Source organism: Ictalurus furcatus, chromosome 26 (assembly GCF_023375685.1).
Source record: "Ictalurus furcatus strain D&B chromosome 26, Billie_1.0, whole genome shotgun sequence".
NCBI classification, from domain to species: domain Eukaryota; kingdom Metazoa; phylum Chordata; class Actinopteri; order Siluriformes; family Ictaluridae; genus Ictalurus; species Ictalurus furcatus.
Window position 1 is genome coordinate 17,843,277 of NC_071280.1, and position 14,765 is coordinate 17,858,041.

Below are 14,765 nucleotides of genomic sequence, written 5' to 3' on the forward strand. Positions count from 1 at the left end.
AACTGATGACCACAAGTTCATCACACCCAACCCTGCAGGACTCGCTGGTTCGCTAAGCAAGCGGTCATGAAGGAAATATTCTGCTAACCTAGCGTGCTAGACCTAGCATTTGTCTCTCTGCTTAGCTAACCTTTAATAACCTTTTCAGAGCGAAGGCGAAGGCACAGGAGCAGACTTAACTATCCAGCTAGTTTAGCAGCGTATCTTACAAAATGTAGCTATATATACGGGTACATGGTGGCTTAGCGGTTAGCATGCTCGCCTCACACCTCCAGGGTCGGGGGTTTGATTCCCACCTGTTCTCCTGTTCTCCCCGTGCTGCGGGGGTTTCCTCCGGGTACTCCGGTTTCCTCCCCCAGTCCAAAGACATGCATGGTAGGCTGATTGGCGTGTCTAAAGTGTCCGTAGTGTATGAATGGGTGTGTGATTGTGCCCTGCGATGGATTGTCCCTGATGGATTGTACCTTGTACCCCGCCTTGTCCCTGATGCTCCCTGAGATAGGCTCCAGGTTCCCCGTGACCCTGAAAAGGATAAAGCGGTATAGAAGATGGATGGATGGATATATATAATTTGCCCTCACTAATCTCTGTAGTGTGAGTTTGACACTCCTGCTTTATTTTGCTGATGGACAAGTGATGCTCTCGCTTGGCCAAGATAAAGTTACGCGAGCACCTGCAGAGCGAGAGCCAGAGAGAGAGAGACAGTTACTCATCCTGGGCCAAGCACCTGGACCAAAGTCACTCATTTCAGGGGGAAATGACTCCAGGCTTGGTTTGAAACCAGGTTTTTGGGCTACTTATCGTCAGATTCGCAGCTGGAAAGCACTTCAAAACCCTATTTGTGCTGATGATGGATTTCTGTAATTTCAGCTGCAGGTTTATACGAGGTGATGTTTTGATAGCGAGCACTGACGGCACACAAACCCTCAGAAAGACAGAGAGAGAGAGAGAGAGAGAGAGAGAGAGAGTGGAAAATCCACCCTCAGGCTCGCTCTTAATGAGTAATCCAGGAACTAGATTAGACGAGATCTGATCAAATACAGAGCTGTGTCAAGAGGAGAGCTGAGAGGAACAGCAGGAGAATAGAGACAGTGTTTGTCTGTCTGTTTATCCGTCCGTGAATCCTGCTATGTATTCGTTCTTTCTTCCATCCATCAGGTGAAGTTTGGAGAAACGTTCTGCAGCAGATGATTTACATTCACTCCGGTGTTACGTGTGTGTAGAAATGAACAAAAGATACAAGTTGTCTCTTTAATGGATGGATGGATGGATGGATGAATAAGTAGATGGATGGATGGATGGATGGATGGGTGGATAGATGGAAAATGGATGGATGGTAGTTGGGTGGAGGGATGGATGGATGGATGGATGACTGGTTGGATAGGTAAATAAGCAGATAAATAGATTGTTAGAGGTTTGGATGGATGGATGGATGGATGGTTAGAAGAAAGAACAGATGCATGGTGTTTGGTTGGATGGACTGATGGATAAATAGATAGATGCATGGATGGAAGTTTGGTTGGATGGTTTGTGTTCTCCATCCATGCATTCATTCATTCATTCATTCATTCATTTGTTCATTCATCCAACTATCTTCCATCTAACTGTTAATACTCTATGAGTCCAACCATTCAACCATTAATATTTTCATTCATCTGTCCTTCCATCCATTCATTTATCCCTCCATCCGATCAACCATACATCCATTCATACATCTAACCATCCATCTGGCTATCATCCATCCATTCTTCCATCAACTAATTGGTTCTTTCTTCCAGCCATTTCTATATTTATCCATCTATCCATCCATCTGTCCATCCATCTATCCATCCATCCATCCATCTGTCCATCCATCCATCTGTCCATCCATCCATCTGTCCATCCATCCATCCATCCATCCATCTGTCCATCCCTGCAAGCATCTATCCGTCTATGTATTGTATGGACAGCATGACTGGAAAATGGAGACAGTGTTTAAATGGTTTGTATCAATTCCACCAATCTATCCATCTCTTTATCCATCCATTCCTCCATCTATCCATCCACCTATCCACTCATCCATCCATCCTTCCATCAAATGCAGTGTGGATAAATTTTCTAGGCTATAAATCATGTTCATTCACTTTTGTGTTGTTTGGATGAATATACACAAACGTGTAACAGAATGTGCAAAGGTTAGTACAGTGTGTGTGTGTGTGTGTGTGTGTGTGTGTGTATTCCTTCCAGGGGCAAAAATTTCCTCTGTGTGTGTGTGTGTGTGTGTTTGTGTGCGTGTGTAACCATTGCCCAGGGGCAGAAATTTCCTCTGTGTGTGTGTGCAGTGTGTGTGTGTGTGTGTGTGTGTGTGTGTGTGTGTGTGTGTGTGTGTATCCATTGCCTAGGGGCAGAAATTTCCTCTGTGTGTGCGTGTGGTTGTGTGTGTGGTTGTGTGTGTGCGTGTGGTTGTGTGTGTGGTTGTGTGTGTGCGTGTGGTTGTGTGTGTGTGTGCGTGTGTGTGGCATTAACGCAACACTTAACACCCTGAAGCCAGTGTATATCTGTGTCCTTCTGTTTATCTCTCTCACTTTATCTTCTGTCTCTGTGCTTCTGTTTCACACACACACACACACACACACACACACACACACACACACACACACACACACACATGCTTGCAGCACTAGAGTACAAAGGCTATGAAGGACACACAGGAAGAATAATTTGTCTTCAGCCAGAAAAGAATTAACTCCACTGGATGTCAATCATTCATAACCCCAAACTAGACACAAACACACACACACACACACACACACACACACACATATTAATCGAGTCTGTCGTATCATAAGGTCAACTGTCGTCAATGTGTAAGGTGTGCTTTCTCAGTCTTGTGTGTGTGTATGTGTGTGTGTGTGTGTGTGTGTGTGTGTGTGTGTGTGTGTGTATGTGTGTGTGTTTGTGTGTGTGCGTTTGTGTGTGTGTATCCACTCACCTTTCTCTCTAGTTCATTACAAAATTCACGGATCACAGGTTTGGACTAAAAGTCTGCACTTGTCTGGAATTGTTCAGATGAATAATAATGATCCTTTACCACATGCTGACCTGAGATCAGCTTCAATATCATTAGCTATTAAGCTCTATACTCCACTATGAACACCAACGCTGATGTGAGATCAGTTATTAAGCTCTATACACCACTACGAACACCAACGCTGATGTGAGATCAGTTATTAAGCTCTATACACCACTACGAACACCAACGCTGATGTGAGATCAGTTATTAAGCTCTATACACCACTACGAACACCAACGCTGATGTGAGATCAGTTATTAAGCTCTATACACCACTACGAACACCAACGCTGATGTGAGATCAGTTATTAAGCTCTATACACCACTACGAACACCAACGCTGATGTGAGATCAGTTATTAAGCTCTATACACCACTACGAACACCAACGCTGATGTAAGATCAGTTATTAAGCTCTATACACCACTACGAACACCACAGAAGACCAACGCTGATGTGAGATCAGTTATTAAGCTCTATACACCACTACGAACACCTCAGAAGACCAACGCTGATGTGAGATCAGTTATTAACACTGTCGTTTATGACCAAAAAATGTCCTGTAAACTCCTCTGAAGATGTTAAACGTGAAGTCAGCTTTACCTCTGACTCTTACAGGGCACTGACACTGGAGACTCCTTCCATGAATGTTAAATAAGCTCCACCCATAGCCTCGATCACAAACAGTTTTTCAATCCGTTTAAAACGTGGTGCGTCCGCTATACTGTCACGAGCTGTTGCTATAGAAACGGTAAGGCATTAGCACTTTAAACAGCGCCGCGGTGTAGAGAAGATATGCGGTAGCGTAGGTGACGCCGCACAGCTCACAGCTTCTCTCTCTGACAGGCACTAGAACGGCACTAGAAATGAGTCTCCATCGCTGCGCTGTGAGACGTTTAACACGTTTTGGATGTTTCACGCGTCTGTACTCGGTTCCGAAGGGCGTCCTTTTCTCCGACAATTTGAAATCCATCACGCTGAAATAGGAACGATTGTTATGCGATGAAGTCTTATTATTGCTTTGGGTGCTGATTTTGTGTGTGTGTGTGTGTGTGTGTGTGTGAAGTGATGATGATGATAATGATGATGATGATGAGACTGTGTGATGGTAATTGTGCCTGGTGGGTGTTCAGTTTGGTACAGAGAGTCTGGAGACACATTTCACAGTGTGCTTGTGATGCATTTGCTCCCATGAACATGAAAACACACACACACACACACACACACACAGGAAGAAGTTGTAATCCTGTGTGTTGCAGACAATGACTGTATATATGAGTGGGCAACATGGCACCATTGACTCCCTCTGTGTGATATGAAAGACGTTTCCAGTTGAATTTAAGGTCGCCATCTTGACTGAGTTTGCGTAGCCAGAGCATGTGCAGTAGATGCGGTTGGTCGGACAGTGGTACCACCTCTGGAAACTAGTATTGTACTGTAAGTATTGTAAGTATACACCATTCAGCCATAACATTAAAGCCACTGACAGGTTACATGCATAACATTGATTATCTCGCTACGGTGGCACCTGTCAAGGAGCAGGATATATTTATTAGGCAGCAAGTGAACAGTCAGTTCTCAAAGTTGACGTGTTGGAAGCGGGAAAAATGGGCAAGCGTAAGAGACTTTAACAAGGGCCAAATTGTGATGGTTAGACGACTGGGTCAGAGCATCTCCAAAACGGCAGGTCTGGTGAGGTGTTCCCGGTATGCAGTGGTTAATACCTACGAAAAGTGGCCCGGCGACAGGGTCAAGGGCTCGCAAGGCCCACAGAAGAGCTACTGTAGCACAAATTGCTGAAAAGGTTCATGCTGGCTCTGATAGAAAGGTGTCTTGCTTGCTGTGTATGGAGCTGCGTAGCTGCAGACCGGTCAGAGCGCTCATGCTGACCCCCTGTACACCACCGAAAGCTCCTATAATGTGCACGTGAGCATCAGAACTAGACCATGGAGCGATGGAAGAAGGTGGCCTGGTCTGATGAATCACGTTTTCTTTTACATCACGTGGAGGCCGAGTGTGTGTGTGCGTCGATTATCTGGAGAAGAGATGGCATCAGGATGCACTATGGGAAGAAGGCGAGCTGGCGGAGGTAGCGTGATGCTCTGGGGAAGGTTCTGCTGGGAAACCTCGGGTCCTGGCGTTCATGTGGATGTTACTTTGACACGTACCACCTACCTAAACACTGCTGCAGACCGAGTACACGCCTTCATGGTGACGGTATTCCCTAACGTCAGCGTCCTCTTTCAGCAGGATAATGCGTCCTGAGACACTGCAAAAATTATTCAGGAACGGTTCGAGGAACATGACAAAGAGTTCAAGGTGTTGACTCGGCATCCAAGTTCCCCAGATCTCAATCCGATCGAGCATTTTTGCATCTTTGCATTCTAGGCCGAACGAGTCCGATCCACGGAGGCCTCACCTCACAACCCGCAGGACTTTTAGGTGCTGTTAACGTCTTGGTGCCAGATACAACAGCACACCTTCAGAGGTCTTTTGGCGGCACAAGTGGAGGAGGACCTGCACGATATCAGGCAGGCGGTTTTAATGTTATGGCTGATCAGTGTGTGTGTAGCTGATGTAATGTACCAAATGAGAATCGATGGTAAACCGCAGTCAACATTTAAACTCAACACCACCTCTGTTGGTGTTCAGGTTGTGGAAATAAGACACACCCCTGATACCTACTTCCCTGATTCCTGTTTCAGCGTACTATTTCAAACGAAACAATACGCAGAGTTACCTCGTCGCCCTCAAGCTAATTCACGACCCTGTATGCCGTGCGAGTGTCTGCAGTGAACGATGATGTGGGTGTGTTTGGTTCTTTCTAGATGACTGAGCGTATAATTAGTGCGTCGTCTGAGCTGAGAGCTTTCGTATGCGCGTGAATTTCCAGCACGGAGTTTTCTCCTCCTCCTCCTCCTCCTCCTCCTCCTCTGATGATGATGATAATTGCTCTCGCTTTCCGCCTCTCTGTCTCACTCTCACACTAATGAGGATGCAAGTGTGTTGTTAGGAGTGAATTAACCTGGCAGTGAAATGAATTACACTGACGCTGAATCCTCCAGAGGGGCAACACACACACACACATACACACACACACACACACACACACACACACACACACACACACACACACACACATATTCGTCATCCTTGTGAGGACCTGACACTGACACAATTATTAATGCCACTAATTAATGTTATTCTATATTTAACTCTAACCTCACTAACTAAAAGGAAACATTTAGGCTCTTTTAGTTATTTACCTTCTTTTTTAAAAAAAAAAAATGAAATAAAAGCTGCAGTTTTTGTAAAACAACGACGACGACGACAACAACAACAACAACAACAAACTAGCTTGTGAGGACTTGCCAAATGTCCCCATAAGGCTAAACTGTGAGATATTCCTAGCCTTGTGGGCACATTTGGTCCCTGTTAAGATATAAAAACACACCCCCCCCCACCCACCACACACAAACGCTTTCATATTGAAGGTCACTGTTCAGTCTGACACATTTCTGAAACATGCAAGGTTTTTCATCTTGTACATTTTCTTCTCTCAAATGCTTTCTTTCTTTTTCTTTCTTTCTTTCTTTTTTTACATCCAGCTACATCCAACTCATGATTTAAATCTCTATGCATGTCCAGACACAAATATTTCCTAAAGCTGAGAAAACGTGTCTCTCTTAGACCCGCAGTCCTCAAAGCTGTGTGTGTGTGTGATTTTTTTGTTTATTTGATGTCTAATAACGGTGCTGTAAATCACGAGCCGAACACTTATTATAGATGTATTTACTGAGGTGTTGGAATTATTAACCTGTCCGTCCGAACGCTTGAACTGAATGAGTTTAACCGGACCTGAGTCGCTCAGAAACAAGCAGAGCTTTAAATAGAACATTACCCAGGATTCATCGCACACCGCTTGATATCGTGTAGGTCCTCCTCCGCTTGTGCCGCCAAAACAACTCTGACCCGCCAAGGCACGGACTCCACAAGACCTCTGAAGGTGTGCTGTGGTGTCTGGCACCGACTGTAGGTGTTTTTGGCGGTGGACAGGGGGTCAGTATGGACACTCTGGCCCGTCTGCAGCTACGCAGCCCAATACCAGAACCTTTTCGGCAGTTTGTGCTACAGTACAATGCTCTGTGAGATCGGACCAGACGGGCTAGCCTTCGCACCCGGTCCGTCCTTGGACCACTTTTCTTATGTACTAACCACTGCATACCGGGAACACCCCGACCTTCTGTTTTGGAGATGCACAACCGTCACAATTTAGCCCTTGTTAAAGTCGCTTACGCTTGCCCATTTTTCCTGCGTCCAACACGTCAACTTCGAGAACTGACTGAACTTCACTTGCTGCCTGATGCAGTATATCCCACCTCTCGACAGGTGCCGCTGTAACGAGATAAATCAGTGTTATTCACGTCACCTGTCGGTGGCTTTAATGTTATGGCTGAACGTGCAGTTCTTCTATGTAAGAAATAAACAATAATAACAGTCCATAATAACAAGATGCTCATTGGGATGTTCTCCTTTGTCGTAGGGATGTGTTTCTGTACTACTGAGCTCCATACGTTGAACAGGTTGAGGATTTTATTTATTCATTTATTTATGTTTACCCCTGTAATTGCCTGTAATGTTTCCAGTCAGTTCAGTTCTGGGTTTGTCCAGCAGGGGGAGCCTGTAGCTGGTGCAGTGTTCCCTCACTGCATCACATGTCGCGTTGCGTTGCGTTGCGTGTTCTGCATGAGAGAGGTCCATGAGGGTGTTAGCGATTAGCATTCATTAGACTTCTCAATGAACTTGTATAATTAGAATGATTAGACTGCTCAATTAGGGTTTTTTTTTGTTTTGTTTTTTAAAGATGTCACTGACACAAAGGGTTTCTGCTTCATCAGTCACCATAGCAATTATCTTTCCTCACACATGTGGATTCATTCATCTATTCATGCTATTTCTCTCTCTAAGTGGAACAGGCAGTGGATTGATGATCGTGATTTTACGTGTGTGTGTGTGTGTGTGTGTGTGTGTGGGATAAATGCCAGCAGTTTGCTGCATAAAGAAAGACACCATCTACTGTATAGTGATTGTGTGCATGTGTATGCGTGTGTGTGTGTGTTCTAAACCAACCCACTACCGGTCCCCACACTCGTTCGCGGCCTCTCTCTCTCTCTCTCTCTCTGCACTCTTCCAGTGATGCTCCTTGCAGTTCCAGTTCCAGCTGTAAATCCCTCCACAGGAACAGGTACGAAAATTCCCGCCTGCTCGCTCACGTCATGCCTGCCAGGCTCCTCCGAGCGTCCTGAAGCGGTTATCACGGCTGCCAGAAAAACAAAGAAGGAAAGAAATGACACTGATAGAGATTAATGTCTTCCTGCCCGCCAGGTTCCACTCCCGTGTGTGTTCAGATGCACTCCATTTACTCGGGGCCTGTTGCGCTGACAGAAAAACAACAAGATGTCTATGGCTAGGGAATGAGTTTCAGACATGACGTGGTGATGGTTTTTGCAATATCGACCTTTTATTCCCTTTATTAGGAAGAGAAAGAAAAACAACCAGAGCGCAAGAGGAGGGGAAAATGAGTCACACTTAATCTGTCAACCCTCACTTACCACTTTTATCTGGCCAACATAGCACTTTCAAACGACGCTGATGCTTTCATCTGAATCTGGCTTCCAGAACACACACACACACACACACACACACACACACACACACAGGAGTGACTGGAGTGTCAGGACTAGAACTCAACGCCGGAGTTATCTGCTAGCTGGCAGAAGAACTGGAGCTCTTCTCCAAATGCTGCTACGCACACACGCAGAAGGTTTAACTCCTCGAAGTTTCCGGAAATCTCCAAGACAGAGAAGTTTATGCTTTTAAATTTTTTTTTTAACTTTAAAAGATTCTTTTTGTCTTATTAGCTTCAAGAGAGGAGGAAAAAAAACAGAGGCTGGTGAGCGCACGGCTGTTTATAGCCGCTAAGTGAGAACGTTATAAACCGATGCTACGCGGACGCTAATCCGGATCGATCCCGTCCACGCCTGGACGCCGTTCTCGTCCGGCGACAAAACGCGCTCCCGTGCGGACCGTTTCGAAAAGGTTGTAGCGCGGACCGAGAAGACATTCTGAAAACTCCGACGTATTTTTCTGTCACGTGACCCACTCGAATTCAAAACAAACAAGATGGCGGATGATACTGGAGTTGTTGCGCCTGCTGTCCGGTTCTGATCCGGTACGACCTTTCCGACGGAAACGGCGCGGGCCGAAGCTTCGTACGTTGTCCGCACTACGACATCGTCCGCCATCTCGTGTGTTCGGACTCGAACGGGTCACGTGACTAAAAACACGTCGTCAGATCGACCCGCTTCGAAAAGCCAGGACCCAAACGGCGTCTCGGCGTGGACGGAAGGCCAAAGACGCGTTTTTTTAAATCGATCGGGATGAACGCGGACGTAGCCTCAGCAGGAGTGACACGTTATCATTCACTTATTCATCCCAAGACACGTTATTCAGTAACCACCATGAAGCCACGATAAAAGACCGAGATCGAGAACGATCACGGTGAGTCCGCGGCCCAAAAAAAACGTGTATACGCGGTTAAAAACTGAAAACACGGTCAAAACATTCCGCTCGAAGCGTCTAATCAATGGTTTAATAAACAATAGATTACGCTCCTACGTTTCCTAGCGAGCGTCTCAGGCGTCTCAGATTTCCTTCTGAACCCGATTACAAATGTCTTTTTTTTAAATGGACGACACAAACGTCACGCGTTTGTTCTGTCCATACTTTAAACATTAAACGTTGGTTAAAAACAAGTTGGTTCCTGTCATCATGTCCTTTATGGCGTGTATAAACAGTCGTACCCTCACCAGCCTCTCTTCATCTCTCAGCTTGTCACGTTACTACAAAAAAAAAAACCCCACCAAACTTCTCTGACCTGAAAATATCTGAACAATCCCGCCATCACGTTTGGATTCATGAATTCAATTCAGCAGCTGCAGATTATTCTGAAGGCATGACGTGACAGCCAGAGGCAGGAGGTGTAACAGGGTCCAGATGTTTCCACAAGAAAGCACCGGTAAAGCCGTGTAACACGTTTCTGGGAATCCCCGAGGTGTCTCCGTCGTGCGTTCCGCCGAGCCATGTCGGGGACGCGGTGAAAGTCCGTGGAACGATGAACGCTGAGAAATGAAAACAGGTTCGGTTTCATCGCCGTGCGCCTTCGGGAAAAACCACTGAGAGATTAATAGACAGAACAAAAACATGAGGAACACCCCCGACATGACGGAGACCCGGTTACCGGACACTTGGAGCAATAAATCAGACGTTAAGTCACTTGGATGCAGACAAGCGGCCGAAAGAAAATCTAAATGTTACAGAGAAACTTTCCATATAAGTGGAAAATGTGCATTAATTGCTACTTCAGGAAGGAAATCCGTGCCTTTTCCCTGCAGTAACTCAAGTTTATGATTCAGTAATTATAATAAATGATTCAGTAATTATAATAAATGATTCAGTAGGTGCAGTGAATGTAAGAGGACGTGTATGTAGGGGGTATTAACATAGCGTTAACATAGCAGTCCCTTCTTTAATAACGGCTTTAATGCTCAAAAGTTTGGGATTTTTAATTTTTTTTACATAACCAAACTCTGACTTTTCCAGAACCGTGTCCCTCGGACTTGTTTCAAATGCTCAAACTCCCCCCCCAGTGACAGGCGTATTTATACAACCTCAATTCCTCCCCAAAAAAGTTGGCATGCTGTGTACAAAGACAATAAGTGTACATAAAAGCAGAACGCAGTGATCTGCGAATCTCACGGAGCCGTCCCAACTTTTTTGAGACGCCCCCAACTTCGAAACGGACTCTTTTAACTTAAAACACTACATTTTCTCAGTTAAGACAGCCGATATGTTTTCCATGTTGTATTGTGAATAACGTTCGGGTTTTTGAGATTTGCGAATTCTGTTTGTATTTACACTTTACACAGCGTCCCAACTTGTTTCGGAATCAGGGGGTGTATTATAGTTTATAATAACGCTCGAGTCCAATCAGCTGATTACGGCACTTCGGATGGCGACGGTACACACCAGGACTAATTGAGCGATTTCACAGCAGCAGCGGGTGTGAATACTAATGGAACACTAAATGTCGTATATACGGGGTGTCGCAAAATACTCCGGACATACCGTACTATAGGGGACTGTGTTTCCCATCTCAGTTTTCACACACACACACACACACACTCACACACACACACACACTCACACAGCTTAGCACCGTCAGTTCATTTCATGACCAATTTGTACTACAGCAACACAAACAGCACCGGCGTGTCCCAGAATAACTCTTCTATCAGAACACCGAGTGCTATTTTCCTTCACACAAGAAGAACACACCGACCCAAAACCCAAAAGCCCAACAGCAGACGCTACAGTAGTAGCGTGACGCGGTCCGTTCTTTCTTTCGCTTGTTTTGTACGTATGATAATGGCTGATTTTCCGTGGGTTGACAGTGTACACAGTTTCACTGTTTCCCTTAACTACTTACGTAGACGCAGTTCTCATAACGTTACTCACAATAAATACATAAATAAATAAATAAATAAATCCTGCCTTCGAGCCCAGGCGATCCGGCCGCAGCGCTATTTCGGTCCTCGCCGTTCCCAAACAAATAAACGTCCCGCGGAACAACTAACCGGAGGCCGCTTGTTAAACTCGATATTCCCACAACATACAGTATAACTCAAATTACAGCGTTTACGACCGCGGAGTAAGCGTCTGATTATTATGATGTGATGCTGCTATGTTGTGGCCACAAGTTACCGGAGTCACGGCCGCTAATCGTGTAACTCGAGGCCTTGAATGAACGCGTCGTGGTATTTAATAAGCAGGCTCTGGTCAGGTATTTGTTCGGTAAATATCCGTCGTTATATCCGTGTGACGCCAGCGATGTACTAGTCTTTAGTTCTCTTTCTAAAGCCGACGGAAACGGCGTAACTACCCGGGGTAGGTCTGATCTCGTGTATCGATTGTGGTCGCACGGTTGTTCGTCGCGTCAGTCGCGGCTTGAAAAACAGCGTACGCTGTGGAACGTCGTGTTTGTGTTAGAGAGCGTGACTGTGTGGCGTGCTGTCGCAGGACAATAATCCACCGTGGGCTGGCGATGAGGCGCAGTCAGTGTTACCGCCTCGGAGCTGATTCTTTTTGGTACGACAGCACGTCCCGAAGGGTTTTATTCCTCTTACGCCACAGCAGTGTGCTATTTATTTATTTACACGTCAAACTATATGTAGTTTACGACATGTAATAATAGAACGACCACAAAACAACTTACTTCCTGTTCTCACGTACGTTATAGCGGATATTTACCGAGCCGTTTGCCTGTGATTAAGGTTATTTTTGGATTATCGGCTGTTTCTGGTTTCAGGCGTTTGCTTGGCCTGGTCCGTGCTGGTCGTCATCACTGTATCTCGTCACGCCTGTGTTTTGACTTTGCTCGTGCGTGACGTTTTGGATACCTCTGCCGTTATCTTTGTTAAAGCTTTGAACTGCATTTGCACCCGTGCGTACGCGGCATTCTGCGACAGCTTGACGCAAAACATGGATGCAGCGGATGTTTTAGGTTTCCAGGAAGCCCTCCTAGAGAGGAGAGGAACCGCCTGCTGGGGGAGCAACAAGGGGAAAGGAAGTTGGGTGAGAGCCACGTGGGAGTGGCTTGATGCTCGCTCAAGAAAGTTTTTGAGGAGGGGGATCCTGACCCAACTAAAACCATCTCCAACCCTCCCTGCCCCACTTTGGACATCTCCCTGGGTCTTTGCTCTGCTGAGGATGTCAGCTCCGCAGAAGATGCCATTACGGTTCACAGACTCGCCTTGGGCATCACTCTATATCCCTGGGCTGCCTTGGACGTCACTCCGCCACCCGGCTCCACTTCGGACTTCGCTCCACCTCCTTGCTCCGTTGAGGACATCGCTCCGCCTCCTTGCTCCGTTGAGGACATCGCTCCGCCTCCTTGCTCCGCTTCGGACATCGCTCCGCCTCCTTGCTCCGCTTCGGACTTCGCTCCGCCTCCTTGCTCCGCTTCGGACTTCGCTCCGTCTCCTTGCTCCTCTTCGGACTTCGCTCCGTCTCCTTGCTCCACTTCGGACTTCGCTCCGCCTCCTTGCTCCTCTTCGGACTTCGCTCCGCCTCCTTGCTCCTCTTCGGACTTCGCTCCGCCTCCTTGCTCCACTTCGGACTTCGCTCCGCCTCCTTGCTCCACTTCGGACTTCGTTCCGCCTCCTTGCTCCACTTCGGACTTCACTCCACCTCCTTGCTCCGTTGAGGACATCGCTCCACCTCCTTGCTCCTCTTCGGACTTCGCTCCGCCTCCTTGCTCCTCTTCGGACTTCGTTCCGCCTCCTTGCTCCACTTCGGACTTCGTTCCACCTCCTTGCTCCACTTCGGACTTCGCTCCGCCTCCTTGCTCCTCTTCGGACTTCGTTCCGCCTCCTTGCTCCACTTCAGACTTCGTTCCACCTCCTTGCTCCTCTTCGGACTTCGCTCCACCTCCTTGCTCCACTTCGGACTTCGCTCCGCCTCCTTGCTCCACTTCGGACTTCGTTCCACCTCCTTGCTCCACTTCGGACTTCGTTCCACCTCCTTGCTCCTCTTCGGACTTCGCTCCACCTCCTTGCTCCATTGAGGACTTCGCTCCACCTCCCTACTCCACTAAGGACGTCTCCCCTCCACCTGTGCGGAGCAGATCGCTCTAACTTGTTGACTGGTGCGGGATGTCACATCTCCTGCCAGCTCCACAGCGGGTTGCACTCCTAAGCACCCTGATCAGCTTGGGGACGTTGTGTCTGTCAGTCCAGGACTCCCTCTTGAACGTGTTTTGCACGTCTGGAGCTGCACGTTAAACAAGGTTTCTGTCATAGTTTTGCCGAAATCGGCCCCATCGGCCCCGGCGCATCACATGACCATGTCACATGTCCCACTTATCACTCGTACTTGTTCTGTGTTACTCCTAATGCACACCCCTATACAAGTTCCAGTTTTTTCAGCACCTCATTTCAAGCTTTCGCCGTTGTCATGTTCACATGTCGTCGCGTGAGCCACAGCGTGTTTTTGCCTCGTGTTATTTTTATTATTACATTCACGCTTCTCATTTTCACCGTTTCGGTTGTTTGTTTTGCATTTTATTCAATAAAAAACACTCGCAGATCATTTTTAATATAAAAAAAAAATCAAATAAAACACGACCAACCCAAACAACAAAAAAAAAGTAGATATTGGGGTCTATTTGATAAATAATACTCTAACACTCCTACATCCACATCCACCCCACACACACACACTCACTCACACACACCCCTTTTTTTCATGGTCTTTAATGCAGTGCAATTTCGAAAATGACTAGGACACTAAAAACGTCAGGTGGTAATTGTGGACTATTTTCAGCGTAAAATGGTGATGTTAATGGCACTTAGGAAACGGGAACATGTCTATGATGACCCTGCTAGGAAAAAAATGAAGTAAAATATATTAAAAAAAAACAAAACAGGACATTGACAGTGGCGCGTCTATTCGGATTGACAAGAAGTAACCAGCATAAACCAGTTTACTCCAACAGGTTCGAGATGTTTCCCCAGTGCGGAGAGGAAACATGTCAAACAATATATGGCAGTCAGTTAAAGTGCTCACACACAGTGTTTATGTATCAAAGGGCTAATA